This window comes from Onychostoma macrolepis, chromosome 21, assembly GCF_012432095.1.
Source record: "Onychostoma macrolepis isolate SWU-2019 chromosome 21, ASM1243209v1, whole genome shotgun sequence".
NCBI classification, from domain to species: Eukaryota; Metazoa; Chordata; class Actinopteri; order Cypriniformes; family Cyprinidae; genus Onychostoma; species Onychostoma macrolepis.
Genome location: NC_081175.1, coordinates 3,772,280 through 3,786,479, shown reverse-complemented (window position 1 = coordinate 3,786,479; position 14,200 = coordinate 3,772,280).

The following is a 14,200-nucleotide window of genomic DNA, read 5'->3' as shown; positions in this document are numbered from 1 at the left end:
CTGTGAATAGGACTAAACTATGAACTCAGGAAATACAGAAAGGCTCCATAATGTTGCTATCGCTAGGAGAGAGATAACTGCAAACAATACTCGGCGATCAGAACGAGGAAGTCCAAAAATTAAAAAGCGTGTCTCATTGGTTACAGCTGTGTGTGTGTGTGTGTAATTAGTGCAATGGATGATGGGAACTGTAGTCCAGAGTGACATATAACAGTCTGTGTAGTGTGAGAGTCTATGTGGTGAGCAAACGGAAGAAATTGCTATTAATTTAAATTAAATTTGTTCATGCATAATTTAAATGATTATTTTCTTTCTTTATATTACATATTTATGTTTATTTATTTCATGTTTACAGTATTTTTTTGTGAGCCATATTGTTTACTCACTGTATGTTATTATAGTTGCTGGAAAGGAGGTTTGTTAACTGTAAGGAAATTTAAGCCAGCATTTGACCACTGATTTTACCACCTGTGTTATACAGGGGTGCAAACTCGTCAGGGGTGAAAAAGGTGACAAACCAAAATACGCTTACCCCATTGGCAGATTATTTTGCTTGTTTTAAGGGAAAACTCACTTAATTTTGAACTTTTTTTTTTTTTCTGAAAACAAGACAATTTTTACTTGTCTAGAAAATGCTTCTTGATTTAAGAATTTTTAGATATTTGGACTAGAAACAAGACAAAAACTCTTAAGTAGGAAATAATTTTTTGCAGTGCACCATTCAAGGATAAACACCTTTATATGATTAAAAGACGTTTAAGCGACAACTACAGTCTACAATCAACAAGGATTGTTGTTAAGATGTTACATGAACTTAGTCAGGACAAATAAACCACTGTAAATCTTCATTTCAGCACTCAAATTTTTGAAGCAGCTGACGGGCAAAACGTGAGGTGTTTCTTCATCTTGAAACAGGCTGTTACAGGCTGACACTTAGCTATGGCTTAGCGCTGCCTCCACTTGAGCTGAGTGATACTAATATTACTGTACATTAAACAGTATGCTTTACTTGTAGGTCTAACAGTTCTCAAATCGACTTCATGTCAGAGTAATAGTGAGACAAATGTTAAGGTCGAGACTGAGGAGCATTTTGCAAAGGGTAGCGAACTAATGTAGCGATAACGTAACTTACAATCTTCATAGCTATTGCAACAGCAGCCTCATGCAAAAAATAAATATAAAATAAAAAAAAAAACAGCAGCCTCACACGGTAATCACCATTTATACCATTTTGGAACACAATTTACAGCAGATACAAATGCATTCCATCCTGCTCTACAGCGAACTTAATTTAGCTAGCTACAAACAGGCTAATCTGACCACCAACATATCCCAATTACTTCAAAAATAAGTTGCTTGCCGTTAGCTTGTTCCTTCACGTTTTATGTAGCCTCTGGAAATATGGATAGTTGCCTGCAGCGTCTAAAAGTTAGGCTTCAGGAGTGAGATTGGTTGGTTGAGGGAAAGAACATTAAGGTAAGCCAATCAGAGGCATAGTAGGGTCTAGTGGGTCCCCTCCCTGGTTTTTCAATAAACCTATAATACTTGAAACATGAAACTAGTGAAAATGAAAAGAAAGGATTCCATTGCTGTATTAAATTTAGACTAAAAATAGCTCGTTACATATTTTATGTTTATGCATTTTTACAGCGTTGCTCATTATAACCAATCACACATGATTCTGTTGAGTTTAGGAATGCAGTGGCCAATCAGAGGCTGTTCAGATTAGTCATCGCTGAATTTTGTTTAGACTGAAACATGCTGAAACTGAAAAATGCGAATTCCCTCATCATAAGCAACAAAAGTGCAGATGTACGTAAGAGGAGTTATGAGTGCTTAACTAGACTAACTGTGCTCATTTAGAGTGTATTATTTCACTGCATGATTCAGTCTAATAAAATGCATTTAGAATGCTGCCAAAATTCAATATATGGGGGCAGAAAATGTAGCCTATATATTTAGGCTATATCATTTCATATAGTTAATCAATATCACACGAAGAGTGACATTTTTCACAAAAATCACAAATGTGATACTGATTTTAGCCTATACATCAGTTCAATACACAAGAAGTTAATATTAATAGACTTACGTTTCAGACACCGTATTGCCTAGTTTTGCTCTATTTCGCCAACAAAACTGGTTCCAAACACAGCCACAGCACTGTCCTGCATCTCTGAGCAACATGACGGTGTTTCATTCCTGAACGAATCAACCTTTTAAATGATTCAGTTCAATCGCAATGACTCACTAATTAACAGTGACTTACTGACACCTACTGGAGGTTTTAATTTCACATTTAAAGTACCTTTTCATTTTTTTTTTAAATAATTTCAAATATCAGTATTCAATGTTTTAGGATTAAAATATCAAAACAGTATTTATGCAGTTGTAAACTGCAGGTTAAATTCATGTCCTACAGTGTACATCTAAACGCCTCTTCAGATGCAGCTTCTGCTGGAAAATATTAATTTCTGTCACTGCTGTGAACTGACCACACAGAACATGAAGAATATCAAAAACTATAGGAGCCAGCTGTCCACGGCAGTCCTGCAGCGAGACACACTCAGGAAAATATCGTCTGATAATAATAATAATTATTATTATTATTATTATTAATGTCTGGTTATCGTTATCGTTAAAATCCCAGAAAATATCGAGATATCATATTTTGTCTATATCGCACACCCCAGGCTAGATAATTTTTTGCTTAGTGATTGTTTGGTACCTGTTTTTATACAGTGTATGTTTGGTACACATAATTCACTGATCATCATAAAATAAGATTTTAAATTAGGCTTTTTCAACGATAACAAGAACAAGACAAAAAAATATGAATATTTATATAAGGTTTTAATTATTTCTTTGTTGTTTTTTTGGGGGGGGGGGTCTGGTTAGGGGGACAAATGCAGACATGGTGTTATGTTTACGCGGCGTGGCGTGGTGCAGCACGGCACAACGCAACGCGTAAAAAGACTTTATGAGTCATTATAATCAATAATTATGTCCTCACTGAATGCAACAAATGCCTCCTTTATTGCGGGTTTTATTGTTTTAGTCTTGTCGCGAAGGGACCATAGACTGTAAAAAGGCCGGGCATCACAATATGGTAACATTTCCGTCACACGCTTGAGGTATTCGGCCAATCACAACGCACTGGATAGCTGGCCAATCAGAGCATACCTCGCATCTCAGAACGATGAGCTTTGTAAAAATCGACTAGTTTCTGAAAGGCGGAGCATAGAGGAGCAACAATAATGTACAGTGTATGTGGAAAAAAGTGTGTTTTTTGAACCTCGAACCACGTAAACACATTGCATTACACCAAATTCACCAAAGTTCTTTTTAGCAACATCAAATGACCCCTTTAACCTTTTATAGATTTTAGATTTCAATTTAATGTCTAATTTTATAGGTCCCCTCAGAAAGAGATTGGGACGAGGACAGCCCCCACCCCATTGACCCATTCAAATTTTCTGTTTGATAATCTGGCCCTCAAATGAAGCTAACTGAATAGCTCTGGTCTAATCCATTAACATGGGTGTGGGGAAAAACACGCACTGCAAACGGAGTTTGTAAAAAAATATATATATATATATATATATATATATATATATATATATATATATATATATATATAAATCAATAAATCTGTTTGTTGTTTTTAGTAAAGAACAAATTAAAAACATTGTAAATATGTTTAGTCATTGTAATAGTAAGAACTGCCTGTTTTTGCAAAAAGAGTTTCATGGCTGGTAAAAATATTTTTTGGCCGGTAAATATTATCATGGCAGTTGTGGCAAAAAGTTAGTTTTAGGCCCTGTATATATATATATATATATATATATATATATATACACACACACAGGTGCTGGCCATATAATTAGAATATCATCAAAAAGTTGATTTACTTCACTAATTCCATTCAAATAGTGAAACTTGTATATTATATTCATTCGTTACACACAGACTGATATATTTCAAATGTTTATTTCTTTTAATTTTGATGGTTATAACTGACAACTAAGGAAAATCCCAAATTCAATATCTCAGAAAATTAGAATATTACTTAAGACCAATACAAAGAAAGGATTTTGAAGAAAGTATGAGCATGTACAGCACTCAATACTTAGCTGGGGCTCCTTTTTCCTGAATTACTGCAGCAATGCGGCATGGCATGGAGTTGATCAGTCTGTGGCGCTGTTCAGGTGTTATGAGAGCCCAGGTTGCTCTGATAGTGGCCTTCAGCTCTTCTGCATTCTTGGGTCTGGCATATCACATCTTCCTCTTTTTAGATTAGATTAGATTCAACTTTATTGTCATTACACAAGTACAGGTACAGGGCAACGAAATGCAGTTTAGGTCTAACCAGAAGTGCAATAGTAGCAAGTGCAGTATATACAATGGTTGAATAAGTGCAGGACAAGGATATGTACTGAGTATATGTATAAATATATATAGAAAGATGGTTATTAATATAAACAGAATTTACAGGTGAATATGTATAGTGAATAAATATACAGAAATTACAAGTGAATATGTATAGTGAATAAATGTACAGAATTTACAGGTGAATATGTATAGTGAATAAATATACAGATGGCTATTACTATAGGCAGAATTTACAGGTGATATGTACTATCAATATAATATATATACAGATGACTGTTACTATAAACAAGGTGTAAAAGTGCAGTGGAAGTGATTGCGTATTACAATTAGACATACGGTGCAAAATATTAATGTAAGCATTGATAATGTAACAACAGTCGGCAGTGCAAATGAGCATAGTCCAATTTAGGTATGGTAGTGCAAGATACAAAAGTAAACAGTTGTTACTGTGATAAATATTTACATTCAGTAGTGCAAATAAGGCAGATGTGAGGTAGGAGAGAAGAGTTAATAATATATGAGGAAGTGGATCAACGGGGGGTAGAGTTCAGTAAAGAGACAGCTCTGGGGAAGAAACTGTTCTTTAGTCTGCTGGTCCTGGTCCGGAGGCACCTGAAACGCCTGCCGGAGGGCAGGAGAGAAAACAGTCTGTGGGCTGGGTGAGAGGAGTCCTTAAGGATGATGCGAGCTCGATGCAGACAGCGTTTCCTCTGGATGTGTTCGATGGCAGGTAGTGGAGTCCCTGTGATGCGCTGGGCAGTTTTCACCACCCGTTGCAGTGCCTTGCGCCGCAACAGAGCAGCTCCCATACCATACTGTGACACAGTTGGTCAGGATGCTTTCTATTGCGCAGCGATAGAAGTTCACCAGGATAGCTGAGGAGAGCTGATTCTTCCTCAGTGTCCTCAGAAAGAAGAGGCGCTGGTGAGCCTTCTTGACCAGGCTGGAGGTGTTGGTTTTCCACAACATGTCCGCCGAGATGTGGATCCCCAGGAACTTGAAACTGGAGACACGCTCAACAGCCATTCCATTGATGTGGATGGTGTCGTGTGCCTCTTGACTCCTTCCTGAAGTCCACGATGAGCTCCTTCGTTTTGGTGGTGTTGAGGAGCAGGTTATTTTCAGTGCACCATGTGGCCAGGTGCTGGATCTCCTCCCTATAGGCAGTCTCATCGTTGTTACTGATGAGGCCAATCACCGTGGTGTCGTCTGCAAACTTGACGATGGAATTAGATCCATACACAGGCTTGCAGTCGGAGGTGAAGAGGGAGTAGAGAAACGGGCTTAGCACACAGCCCTGTGGTACACCAGTGTTAAGTGTGATGGATGTGGAGCAGGTGAATCCTGATCGAACATTCTGGGGTCTGTTGGTCAGGAAGTCCAAAATCCAGTTACACATTGAGGTATTGATGCCCAGGTCTCCAAGTTTGGCTATTAACTTGGTTGGGATGACAGTGTTGAATGCTGAGCTGAAGTCAACAAACAGCATACGTGCATAAGTGTTCTTATTGTCCAGGTGAGTGAGCACAGAGTGCAGTGCCATGGAAACTGCGTCCTCTGTGCTCCTATTGCTACGGTAGGCAAACTGGTGTGAGTCCAATGTGGATGGTAGAGAGTCTTTAGGTGTTCCAGGACCAGCCGCTCAAAGCACTTCATGACGATGGGTGTGAGTGCTACAGGGCGGTAGTCATTAGGGCACCTCGGACTAGAGTGTTTTGGCACTGGCACAATGGAAGTGCATTTAAAGCATGTTGGTACGGCTGCTTGGGCAAGAGACAGGTTGAAAATGTCTGTAAAACCCCAGCGAGCTGCTCCGCACATGCCCTGAGAACACGACCAGGGATGTTGTCTGGTCCAGCAGCCTTGTGCGCGCTGATCCGCTCAGTTCCTTGCAGACATCTGTGGAGGAGAGTATGATTGGTGGGTGGTCATCTGAGGGATTGAGCTTGGTGGCAGTTTCTCTGTTGTCTCTTTCAAAGCGAGCATAAAAGTAATTTAGCTCGTTCAGGAAGTTGACATCAGTGGCTGCGGGGGTGGAGTGGGTGGGTTTGTAGTCACTGATGGCCTGAATGCCCTGCCACATGCGTCGAGGGTCAGAGTTGGAAAAGTGTCCCTCTATCTTTAGCTTGTAGCAGTGCTTGGCCTTTTGATGCCCCTCTTCAGGTTTGCTCTGGATGTGCTGTAGGCTTGTGCATCTCCTGATCTGAAGGCAGTGTTGCGTGACTTCAACAGGAGTCGCACTTCCTTGTTCATCCAAGGCTTCTGATTTGGATATGTGGTGATCTGTTTCTGGGTTGTAACACTGTCAATGGTGATATTGATATGATCCAATACAGAGGAGGTGTAAGAGTCAATGTCTGTGTGAGCGCCACTGGTGGCTTGAGAAGCAAACATACTCCAGTCTGTGTGTAGAAACCTTTCCTGGAGTGTGGAATCTGCCCCGCAGGCCACACTTTGATGGTCTTCACTGATGGCTTCACACGGTTGATGAGGGGTGCATATTTGGGGTGAGGAACAAAGAAAGGTGATCTGACTGTCCCAGGTGGGGAGGGGTGTCGCAACGTAAGCTCCAGCCATGTTTGTGTAAACATGGTCTAAGGTTTTGTTTCCTCTGGTGTGACAGGAAACATGCTGGTGAAACTTGGGTAGCACTGACTTTAAGTTTGAGTGATTAAAGTCACCTGCAACAATAAAAGCCGCTTCGGGTGATCAGTCTGTTGTTTACTGATGGCTGCGTGAAGTTCTTTCATAGCAAGCTTGGCATCAGCATCCGGGGAATATAGGCTGCAGTTATAATGGTGGAAGTGAACTCCGCGGTAGATAAAACGGTTCACATTTAACCATGAGAAACTCAAGGTTAGCTGAACAATGACTCCCAACAATAGCAGAGTTTGTGCACCAAGCTTTGTTAATGTAAATGCACAATCCACCACCTCTGGTCTTACCGGAGCCATCTAATGTTCTATCCGCCCGGAGTGTGTGGCGTCCGCTAGCTCAATAGCGGTGTCCGGTATTCCGCTGTTTAACCAGGTTTCCGTGAAGATTAGGACGTTACAGTTCAAAAGTTTCTTGCTGTGTGTGATGCTGAGTCGAATCTCCTCCATTTTGTTCACTAGCGACCGTACATTGGCAAGGAAAATGCTGGGTAAAGAGAGCCGGTGTGGTGTTAGCCTTAGCTTAGCTCTTAGTCCTCCGCGCTTCCCCGCCTTTGTTTACGATCTCGGCGCCGCCTGCGAGCACTTCCGCCCGGCCGGGTAGGGTGCATAGCCTCGGGTGTCCTAGCGATCTCAGGAAGGAGTCGAAGATTGTCCATAAGAGTGTCGGAAATTCGCAAACCGATATCCAAAAGCTCACAACGGGTGTACGATGTAAAGGCACAACTGTTCTGCACGAACAGGCCCGAGATGAGTAAGAAAAATACCGCAAAATTGCAAAATCTGGAGAGACCCAGAGCCTCGCGATGTACTCGCGCCGCCATCTTGGGTGATCAATACCCCATAGATTTTCTATGGGGTTAAGGTCAGGCGAGTTTGCTGGCCAATTAAGAACAGGGATACCATGGTCCTTAAACCAGATACTGGTTGCTTTGGCAATGTGTGCAGGTGCCAAGTCCTGTTGGAAAATGAAATCTGCATCTCCATAAAGTTGGTCAGCAGCAGGAAGCATGAAGTGCTCTAAAACTTCCTGGTATACGGCTGCGTTGACCTTGGACCTCAGAAAACACAGTGGACCAACACCAGCAGATGACATGGCACCCCAAACCATCACTGACTGTGGAAACTTTACACTGGACCTCAAGCAACGTGGATTGTGTGCCTCTCCTCTCTTCCTCCAGACTCTGGGACCCTGATTTCCAAAGGAAATGCTAAATTTACTTTCATCAGAGAACATAACTTTGGCCCACTCAGCAGCAGTCCAGTCCTTTTTGTCTTTAGCCCAGGTGAGACGCTTTGACATTGTCTGTTGTTCAAGAGTGGCTTGACACAAGGAATGCGACAGCTGAAACCCATGTCTTGCATACGTCTGTGCGTAGTGGTTCTTGAAGCACTGACTCCAGCTGCAGTCCACTCTTTGTGAATCTACCCCACATTTTTGAATGGCTTTTGTTTCACAATCCTCTCCAGGATGCGGTCATCCCTATTGCTTGTACACTTTTTTCTACCACATATTTTCCTTCCCTTCGCCTCTCTATTAATGTGCTTGGACACAGAGCTCTGTGAACAGCCAGCCTCTTTGCAATGACCTTTGTGTCTTGCCCTCCTTGTGCAACGTGTCAATGGTCGCTCTTTTGGACAACTGTCAAGTCAGCAGTCTTCCCCATGATTGTGTAGCCTACAGAACTAGACTGAGAGACCATTTAAAGGCCTTTGCAGGTGTTTTGAGTTAATTAGCTGATTAGAGTGTAGCACCAGGTGTCTTCAATATTGAACCTTTTCACAATATTCTAATTTTCTGAGATACTGAATTTGGGATTTTCCTTAGTTGTCAGTTATAATCATCAAAATTAAAATAAATAAACATTTGAAATATATCAGTCTGTGAGTAATGAATGAATATAATATACAAGTTTCACTTTTGAATGGAATTAGTGAAATAAATCAACTTTTGATGATATTCTAATTATATGACCAGCACCTGTATGTACATATACATATATATATATATATATATATATATATATATATATATATATATATACCAAAATGCCATTGTGTAATTACTGAAGAGTTGTCACTGTATTTTATTTGTACTTACAAAACTGTGTTTACAGTTAAATTTTTAAATAAATTTAACAAGACACCACAATGTGCAGACAATCTGTCTACATCTCTGTATTATAACAAATACAAATTAGTATGGATGTTGCACATTGGGCTCTTCTGAAAAAGTTTAAATCAAAGGTTTAGAAAGAAATATGATAAGATCCATAGACACTACCCTGTGCTATATAACATCTGTGAAATCAATCAATAGAAACAATCCCCACTTTAAGACCAAACTTCTAAGTCAATATTATCAGAAACCAACCTGCCATGGAGGCCGTAGATCTAGTCAGCATGGACAACTTGTTTCATAACTTTACTAAGTGTACTTTCCAATACTTTTGAGAGGAGCTTTGAATCAGTGCAAAGTGGTTTTTATGAGCTGCAGATCACCTTTTTTAAATGGGACATCAGGCATCAGAACCACACACGCACACACACACACTTAAAATTATATGAAAAACAGATGATTGAAATAAATGATAAACTCTAAAGACTCCAACTTTGAAAATTATATGAAACACAGATGATTGAAATAAATGATGAACTCTAAAGACTCCAACCTTTCTCTTTGTAACATCTTGTTCAGGTTTGATTCGAATCATAATGTAACATTATTGCAAATTTGATTTTTTTTTCAGTTCTAAAAATGCAAAACTTTGACAAAAATCATTTTTATTGTTATAATTGTGATTTCACAATATGTAGATATGAATCCAACTGAAAAAAACTTGTGAAAAGATATCTTTCAGTTGGTCAAATAGCAAATAGTAAATAGTGGAGCTCTGCAGCCATCTAGTGGTAAAAATGATAATTTTTACTTTTGAAACTGCAATTTCCAAAATATGGACAAAAATTTTACACTAAACCATGTCAAATGATCCATGTTATCCCCATGAATGAAAGTTAGAAATGTGGGTCTTTTATTAAGTGAAATTTACATAAAAAGCTGTTTTTTGTATAAAAACCTATATAAAAAATATTTTTTAATTTATTTATATAAATTTAAAAAAATATCATAAATCCTCCAAAAACTACACAAATGTGGAGTAAAAACATTAATAAACAGAGTAAAATTACATTGGTTTAAAAAAAAAAAACTATTTTGCTACAAAATTACATTTTGTTGCCTGGGGTCTCCAGAGACCCCAAAGACCATAAGTGCACAACCCAAAATGAAGACCGCACAAGGGTTAAACAAGCGACTGTAAAAGCATGCTTACAAATAGCAGTATGACCAGACAGCACCTGCCCGGATTCATACTCCAAAATCCCGATTTCTGTCATGAAACTCTAGATGGTGCAATCCGATAGATCTAACTCAATCTGACATAATTACATCATAGCTGATTGGTTCTACTCTGTATCGGTAGCCAATGAGCTTGCTGCTCAACATTCAAACACTTGGCTAGTTCTTGTGGTAGCAGTTGCCACACACTTCAGAAACTCTCCACCTTCTTCAGCTCCACCTGTATAGATCTGCTATGGGGTGATCATATGCTATGGGGGTTATTCATATATAATATGTGCAGCAGCAGTATTTCTTACATGCTCACAGCAGCATGTTGTGGATGTACTGGCAGTAGCCAGTCTCGGTACCTGCTCTGCCGCAGCAACAGTGTAGCAGATCTATTCCTCCAAGACCAAACACATTTACATTGTCATGTACATATTACCATGTCAATCCCTCTGAGAGTTGTCATGACAGAATTGTAAATAACTCTTTTTTTTGTCAACTTTTATGCACGAGAGAGAGATCAGACCAACAAGACTAATGAAAAAAAAAAAAAAGATTGAAACAATAAAAATGATTAAGTCTGGCCATAGACAAAGACATCAAGTACAGCCTCCAAGAAAACCAATATCTGTACTCAAACAAGTGGAGCATATACAGTAATGAACAAGTTGTACATGTTCATATATTGCTCTGATTTTTAACAGGCGGCATTTAACCCTTGTATGGTGTTCAGGTCTGTGGGACCCGTTTTCACTTTTTGTCAAAAGAAAAATTACATGATTAATTATTTTTTCAAATTCATACTCATTGGCCTTGGCTCATTTTCTTTGAAGAACATATCAGAACAAATTTTCAATGACCACTCACTGTACACCCCCCTACACACTTATATTACATACATAATAAATAAAAGTAATAATAATAATATAAAAGTGTGGTAATAAAAGTGTGGTAATTTTAGGTCCTGTGTACCTTCACTCTGTCCTTCTATTGTCTGGGCTGCTATTAATGTGTGTGTGTGTGTGTGGGAGAGAGAGTCTGTAAGAGAGTGAGTGTAAGTGTGAGTTTTGAGCTTCTGCCCTTGCCATTCCCGCTCAAGGTTGTAGCACTTTAATTCATAAATGTGATCTAACAAAGGAAAAAGGCAAATATCAACCATGCATGCCGTTTATATTGCTTGTAATTGGGATGAAGTAAACATCTGTTGAGTATTTTAACATAATTTTTTTAATTGTGTTGAATTAAAAACCCAAAAATGCAGTGGGTCCAGCAGACCCACAAACACTGGCTGAGTAACAAAAATATGAACACCACACAAGGGTTAATGACCTCTACAAACAGACAGAGGAGTGATTATTATTATTTTTTTTGGAAAATGTATTCCCACTCCAAACTGTTACTAGTTTATTGACTCAGAAAAAAACTTCACCATCCTATTCTCTCTTCCAGTCGACTTTATCAGCAGTACTCTGTAAGGGAGCACAGTCTGCAAAATAAATACATTTTTCTGTTGTCTCCACATCCATTTAAATTCAGGCTGCCTATTCTTATCTCACTCTTAAAACAAAAGAAAAACAATACTAAACATATTTACTATCTTTTATAGCTTTCAAAGCAATTTTTTTTTTCAATGATAAATCTCCTGATCAGTGAAAACTTTCTCCCCTGTGCTTTCAGAACTGAAAGCTCTTGACTGAATCAATGAAGAGTTGTTACACACACTCTCAGTTTTCCACTCCACTCTTCATTCCTGACTCCTCTGGTGCTCTTAAGAAACTTCTTAAAACTCAACATGGAGTGGCCACTTTTTTTCAGGGACCAGGACTGTGAGGAATGTAAATAATCCTCATCAGAGTTCACCCCAACTGTCATGAAATGCTCTCAAACAAGATAGATCCAGTTGCAGCTTTTATTATAAAGCCCAAGAAGTAGTCTGCATTAGGGCAAAAACAGAAACGTAAGCAAAAAGTAATCCACAGAAGAACCCACAAAAACAGAACTGCAAACAATAATCCAGCAAACAAACACACTGAGAACAGGGTATAAATCAAGGATGAACTAATCAGTAAAAGACACACAGCTGTGAGTGATCAGACAATCATGAGTGCAAGGGGTGATGGGAAAAGAAGTCCAGAACCGAAAAACGACAGTCTAAAAGGAGTACCCTCTGGTTACTGACATGGACACTCCAGCAACTGGTTGTGACATAACCCTGGCCTTAAGGAGCGGATTGCAGATGCTCCACCCAGTATCAAAAAAATCCAGGAGGGAGGTGGAACAGAGGCGGATCAGGGGGAGGGATGGTGGGTCAGGCCCATGTAGTGGAAGAGGGCCTGGAGACAGAGGTAGACAAGGGTGCCTGGGCGGTGCCGGCAGAACAAACTAGCGAGGCTCTGGCCAAACAGGAACCCCAGCGGGCAACCAGGGCGGAGCCAGGAGCTTGTCAGGCAGCAAAGGCAGAGCTGACAAGGGAGATGAACCTCCTAGCGGCTCAGGTAGGACTGCAAATTAGAGCACAGAGAATTTAGCCTCAACGGCTGCAACAGGACAGACAGGCAGCTCAACAATGGTCACCTTGACAGTAAAAGGGTAGACTAAGAGTTCAGGAGTGAATTCATAAACTTGAGTGGGCTCTGGAGTGAACTCATAGACTGGAGCGGGCTCATAGACTGAAGAGAACTCTGGAATGAAGTTGTAGACTTCAATGAGCTCTGGAGCGGACTCATAAACTTGTGCGGGCTCAGGAGTGAACTCATAGACTGGAACAGACCCTGAGGGCTCCTGGACTGGAGAGGGTTCTGAGGCAGGCTCCTGGGCCAACAAAGCAGGAAGCTTAAGTGGGGCCAGCAAAGCAGAGAGCTTAGATGGGGCCAGCAGGGCAAGGAGCTTGGTTGGAGCTGGCAAGGCAAGGAGCCTGGATAGAGCTGGCAGGGCAAGGATTATGGGAGGAGCCGGCAAAGCAAGGGTCATGGGAGAGACAAAGAGAGTGGGCTGCTCAGTAACCATTCTGGACCACCAGAATCGGGTCCTCCAGGACCACTGGACTTGGGACCACCGGAGTCAGGTCCTCTAGGACCACCAGACTAGAGACCACCAGAGTCAGGTCCTCCAGGACCACCGGACTTGGGACTACTGAAATTGGGTCCTCAAGGACCACCAGACTCATGACCACCGGAGTAGACCTTGCTACCCTCCTCCTTGTCGACCTTCATTTCGGCGTGGAAATCAATGGAGCATCCTGAACTTCACTTGATAAGGGAGAAGGTGTCTCACTTTCCCCTCTTGACGAAGCCTCAAATACCGGGAGAAGTTCCAGAAGTCCAGCGACTCTACCTGATCCATCTCCCATTGTGGTAAAGGTTCATCCAAAGAGAGGTTGAAGAGGTTTTTAATGTCCTCACCCTGACAATTCAGCCACTCCACCCTCGTCCAAAAATTTATGGGTGAAGGCTCCCACCTCCATCCTTTGCGGACGCAAAACCCGGATATCCATGGTCCCAAAAAGAAAAAAAAAAACTGCTGGATCTAGAAATGGCTGGATTATTCTGTCATGAAATGCTCTCAAACAAGATAGATCTAGTTGCGGCTTTTATTCTAAAATCCAAAAAGTAGTCCGCATTAGGGCAAAAACAGAAACAAAAGCAAAAAGTAATCCACAAAAACAACTGCAAACAATAATCCAGCAAACAAACACACTGAGAACAGGGTATAAATCAAGGATGAACTAATCAGTAAAAGACACACAGCTGTGAGAGATCAGACAATCACGAGTGCAAGGGGTGATGGGAAAAGAAGTCCAGAACGCGAA